This window comes from Mastomys coucha, unplaced genomic scaffold (assembly GCF_008632895.1).
Source record: "Mastomys coucha isolate ucsf_1 unplaced genomic scaffold, UCSF_Mcou_1 pScaffold15, whole genome shotgun sequence".
Lineage (NCBI taxonomy): Eukaryota > Metazoa > Chordata > Mammalia > Rodentia > Muridae > Mastomys > Mastomys coucha.
In genome coordinates this window covers 101148061-101153276 of record NW_022196897.1, presented here as the reverse complement: position 1 = coordinate 101153276, position 5216 = coordinate 101148061, and the positions used below count along the sequence as shown (strand labels likewise).

The 5216-nt window shown below is 40.6% G+C and overlaps 1 protein-coding gene across 14 annotated transcripts in view; it reads left to right on the top strand.

Moving 5' to 3' along the window:
- The window catches only part of Meis2 (Meis homeobox 2), a 211083-nt gene that overhangs the window by 66501 nt on the left and 139366 nt on the right, over window positions 1-5216 (top strand). The window lies entirely within an intron of this gene.

Here is a 5216-nt window from a genome sequence, read left to right as displayed (position 1 = left end):
TTTTTTTTTAAGCAAAAAGACAAGAGTGCCTGCTTTCTGTTGGAATCTGGTGACTCACATTGCAGTCACATTTTGTCAATGATTGCCATCCAAACAGCATTTTCTAGAAAGGATCAGGATTTTGTCTTAAGAGGCCAGCAGTAGACCTTATTCAAAGTGGCCTGAGACTTTCAATAATATATATGTAAATGTTTACTGGGTTACAAGATATGAGCAACTTCAGACAATACAGCTTCAACCGAAGGAGAAGGCTGTGGGGAGCTCATGAACTTGTTAGCACCACTGAATCTCCTGTTAACAAACGCTGTCTTCTCCATGAGTAAACCTAGCACCTTGCCACATGCATGTCCAAGCTCAGCCCACTGAGTCGGCCTGAAAACACTAAGTTGGCCTGTGCCTGTGCCTGTGTGAGTGTGAGAATGTGTGTGTGTGTGTGTGTGTGTGAGAGAGAGAGAGAGAGAGACAGAGAGAGAGAGAGAGAGAGAGAGAGAGAGAGAGAGAGAGAGAGCGTGTGTGTAAAGTGCAAAAGGACTAATGCCTTTGTTTGTAAGGTTGAAATTAAGGATTCTGTCTTAGCTGTTTAAGCCCATTACCTTAAAAGCTAATCTTTTTCACTCCTGGGAAAAGACGAATATGTGCAGTGGCCTTAAAGTAACCATCATATCGCCATGTTTGCAGTCAGTTTTATGTGTCGGTATATACTATTGACTCAAAGACTGTCATGATGAAAAAGAGGAGCTATGCATACTTATATTTTCCTGTCTGTTTGGAAATTCTTGGGAAATTTCTGAGGATACATCTTGGCCTATCATTTGTTTTCAGGCCATTCTATCTACATTATGGCTTAGTAACAGACGAAGTAGCCGGCTAAAAGCTGAAGGTCTACTTTGGTTATCTGACTTGTGTGTCATCATGCTGAAGGACATTAGTTACAGTGTTGTGAGCATAGAACAAGGTTCCACTCTTGTTTATGATGGTGGCTGTTGCTCTTCTCGTCTCACAAAGGGACAGAGGGCAAGGGGTGGAGTGTTGGTATGGAAGAAGAAGTGATGGATTCATGTTTCTAAATCAGACATTTCGATGTAAGGACATTAGTACCAAACTGGGGTGGATTGATCGAGCCTGTGGTGTCCAGATCAGGTCAGAGTACCAATGAAGTTTCCCTGGTAGGGGTTTTTCTTGCCTCACAGCTATGGCCATTTCAAAGGTCAGGGCCCTGCACTGACTTGGCTCAGAGGAATTAGACGGAACATGCGTCTCTGGGCTGATTACTTAACCAAAGACAAAATAATGAGTCCTAAGCAAATACTGACTAATTGAAAGGGCTGTAAATCCATTACATATTGGTCAGGGATAATCAGGAGTATTTAATCACTTTTATCTATTCAGGAGCACTGAAGCTGCAACGGCAAAGCCCTCAACCTTGCCATGTGCTTATTATTCTCATCATTATCAAAATTACTTCACAGCTGTTCTTTGCTACATCACCTCAGCTGGAGACTGGCTAACCTGTAAAATGTTTTTAATTTGGAAGTCTAGTGAGTGTGAGGGGAGGGCTTCCTTGTTTCCACCAAGAGGTTTGTTGGTTTAAGTAGCTGTGGATGCTAGGAAAGGAGGGAGCTTCCTTGACAGGCAAGCTGTTTCATCCTGACCAGCTCATCTGGTTGGTTAGTTCCCTCTGGGTTCCCTCACAATTATGTCTTTCTTGGTTGAAATTAGACATTTCCATGGTTGCTTTGCAATCAAGCATCTATGTGCATGTATTTCCAATCTCTGCCATGAAAACCAATGTCCCAGAATGCCCACACCTTGGTGAATGTGGCTACTCTAAACTCTGAAAGGGACACAGAATGTAGATGGTCAAACCTAGCTGTCCGAGTCACCAGTTCTACATTCTTTCCACCTGTGAAGGTGACTTTGTTCAGGTCATATCGTCTTTAGCAGTTGCATAAAGACCTCAGGATGTTTGCCATCTGTACATTCAAAGTCATGATGGTCATGGGTTATGGAGAAGACAAGTCTGTCTTCCTTACCTGTCTGGAAAGCCACTGGCTTCTCCAGTCTTTCAAAATAGGGAGGGCTCTCTGCTCAGTCTGTGAACCAATCTCATGGGAAACCATCAAGAGCTCTCACTGGGTCTCTTGCTTTGACCTGTCATGGATTCATCTCTGACCATACACTGCAGCCACCTCACCACTGCGGCCGCCTGACCATGATTCCTTGCCACTTGCACATCAACTGTGTTACAAACCCACCTTCCTTGTCACATGAGAATGTTTGCCTAGTTCAATAGACACAGACTTTGTACCGAATTCTCTACAACACTAAAAATTTCCATGAATGCTTAGGAGGAAAGAAAAATAAAAAAAGACCAAAAAGACAATCAGAGTCTAGGAATCAAGAGTGCTTCATTTCAATCAACTTTTGATTCCTCTGGACAGTGCGATGTCTAGGTTAACCATTAAGTTATCTGGATTTTTTCTTTGCTTCATTTTTCAAATAAGAAGGCCACGTCACAGCCTTCATGGGTCCCTTGTCTGTACCTTTTGCATTTGGGTTCTGCCCAGGGTCCTTAGGCAGAGCGATGTCCCCAGTCCCAGCAGTCATCTATTTACTTCCTTCTTCTCACCGACTGCTTTCTTTTTTTTCTCTCCATGACCTTCTTTCATAGGTTTTTTTTCATGGCTTCCTCCCGCTGGCTTTGTCTCCTATCTTTCTCTCTCTGTTCCCCCAAGATCTTTTCTGCACCTCCCTTGTATCTCAGAGAAATTCTCTCTGGCTTTCACTTTGAACATGTTTTCTCCCTCCATCCGCACTTCATCCCCCACCGCAGAGAGGAGGCCTAGTAACTTTGATGAGGATGGTCTTGTAAAACTTTTACTTTCCAATCTTTAATGAGCTGAAAGATTTACTCAGCTATAATTCTGAGCTCAGAAACCAAGAATAGAGCCCCCTAACTAGCGACATGTTAATTTAGACCTCTTTTCTTACTCGCAGTAACAGGCAGAAGGGAGTCCTTGGAAATAGGGATGCCCCGGTATATTTCTCTGTCATTTAATGAATTTCAACATTCAAAGTGAAATGGTGGCTGGAACTCACTGAAAATAGATGTGGTCTAAATTATTATTTCATGTAAATTTCTTTACATGTGTGGGATTCAATGCACATTCTTCCATTATCAGTCTCTTTAACATTATTTCAAACTGGTCTGTCCCCTTTTGTGCAGTGTGACCTGTTCTTGTAGTACAATAATCCCCGATGTACCCTTTTTTCTTTCTTTCTTAAAAAAGAAGCTAATTGAATTATCTCATTATTTTAATTTGTTAAGCAAATGTATTTTGCATCTCAGGATGTGTTCTTATAGAAGGGGGCTGCAAAGGCTTTGCCCCCTGAATGGGCCATTGGCCCATTTTGACATTCATGCATTCATTAACTATCAGAACATAAAAGAACTCTGGGTGTATTTTTTTTTCCAAACACCCAACCAGCATGAAGCAACTTTTCCCAATAAGCCACAGGGGTCTCTCTACATATGTTCTCAACTGCAAGCTATTGTCACCTATTCTGAATACCTCAAAAGGCCGAGAGGAGGGAAAAAACTCAACTCAACAAAGGCCAACTGTAGCAATTGTGAAGTCTTAGTCTCAATATGACAAAAATCATTAACCTTCCATTTTCTAGGAAGGACAAATTCCAGTATAATTGTAACAGTTGAAACAGTCTCTCAGATTCCTATGAATCAAGGCTAGGGGAAATATAATCAATTTGCTGATAATTGATTACTTTGGAGAAAATATTTAAACTAGAACCAAAGTGGAATTTTGAAAATTGAGCTGTTTGATGAATCCATCTCCATGCTTAGAGCCTCGCTCTTTGAATTTGTTTAATCTGATGGCGAAGGAACACTCTTCAGTTTCTAGCTACCAGTTTTCATTATGTCCTTTAGAACAATAACCTCTAAAATGTACAAAACTTTTACAAAAAATAAATCCATTTCTTTTTAGAAATTCAGTTAGCAAAACTCCTGTTATCCTCTCCCATTTGTGGATTGCCCTGCCTGGCTTATTCACCCTAAGATAGAGGAGATGGGAGAAAGAATCTGTTGGAAATACAATTGGATTTATCAAAAAGTAAACAAGGAACAAAAGAAACAAACAAATGTCAATAGGGCTATCTCAGGAAAGTATGTTCTCTTTATTAATACTTGGAGGCTGTACATTATAAAAACAAGCCTTCCGTTACAACTTTTTTATTCTACTTTAAAAACAAAAGGCAGTAAATCACTCCCAGGCTGACAGTTTCTATCCAGGAAGAGGCTGCTATACACCAGGGGTTCACATTCATGTCAGGCTCCCAGCACTTTGCCTTGTCACTGGAAGAAATCTCCCTGTGAGTTGTGCCCATCATGTGAAAGAAAGAGAAGGTACTCACATACAAGGACTTGGCTTACTCATACCAGTCTATGACTAAAGGTGTTCTCATTGAAAAACTGGATAAGTCTCCACATAAGAGCATGAGACCTCCTTCAGAGGTACTTGTAGTGCCTTAGAAGACAGGATACAGCATATTGGGCAGTCTTCTTGAAATGTATGTTCTGATGCTCTTTGTGGGTATGGGAGAAAGGGCTGAGGTATGTGGCTTGGTGACTCCTTATCTACTGGCAGTCATTTTATGGGACTTGGTAAAAACCTAGGTTTGATGATGAAAATTTGCTTTAATGTGTATTGACCTATGGAGACAATGAAGCCTAGTTATGGGTAAATAGTTACAGGTCACATGAGAGAAACATGTTTTTTTTTTTTCAGTTGGTTCACAGAGACCTATTGATAGGAAGAAAATCATCTTGAATTTTCTGTTGTAAAACTGGACAGTGATGATACACACCTTTAATCTCAGAACTCTGCAGGCAGAGGAAGACAAATATCTGTGTTCCAGAACAGTCAGGTCTACACAGAGAAACCCAGTCTTGAAAAACAATACAAAACAAAAAAACAACAGCAACCAAAAAAGTTCTGTTGTGCTACACACACACACATACACACACACACACACACACACACACACACACACACACACACACACAGTGGGGGTGAAGAGACAAACATTTATTATTTTGTCTTTTAACTAGTTCTCTCTTTTTTTCTTTTGTCATTTTTTATTAGATATTTTCTTTATTTACATGTAAATTTCTCCCTTCCCAGTTTCCCCTCTAAAAA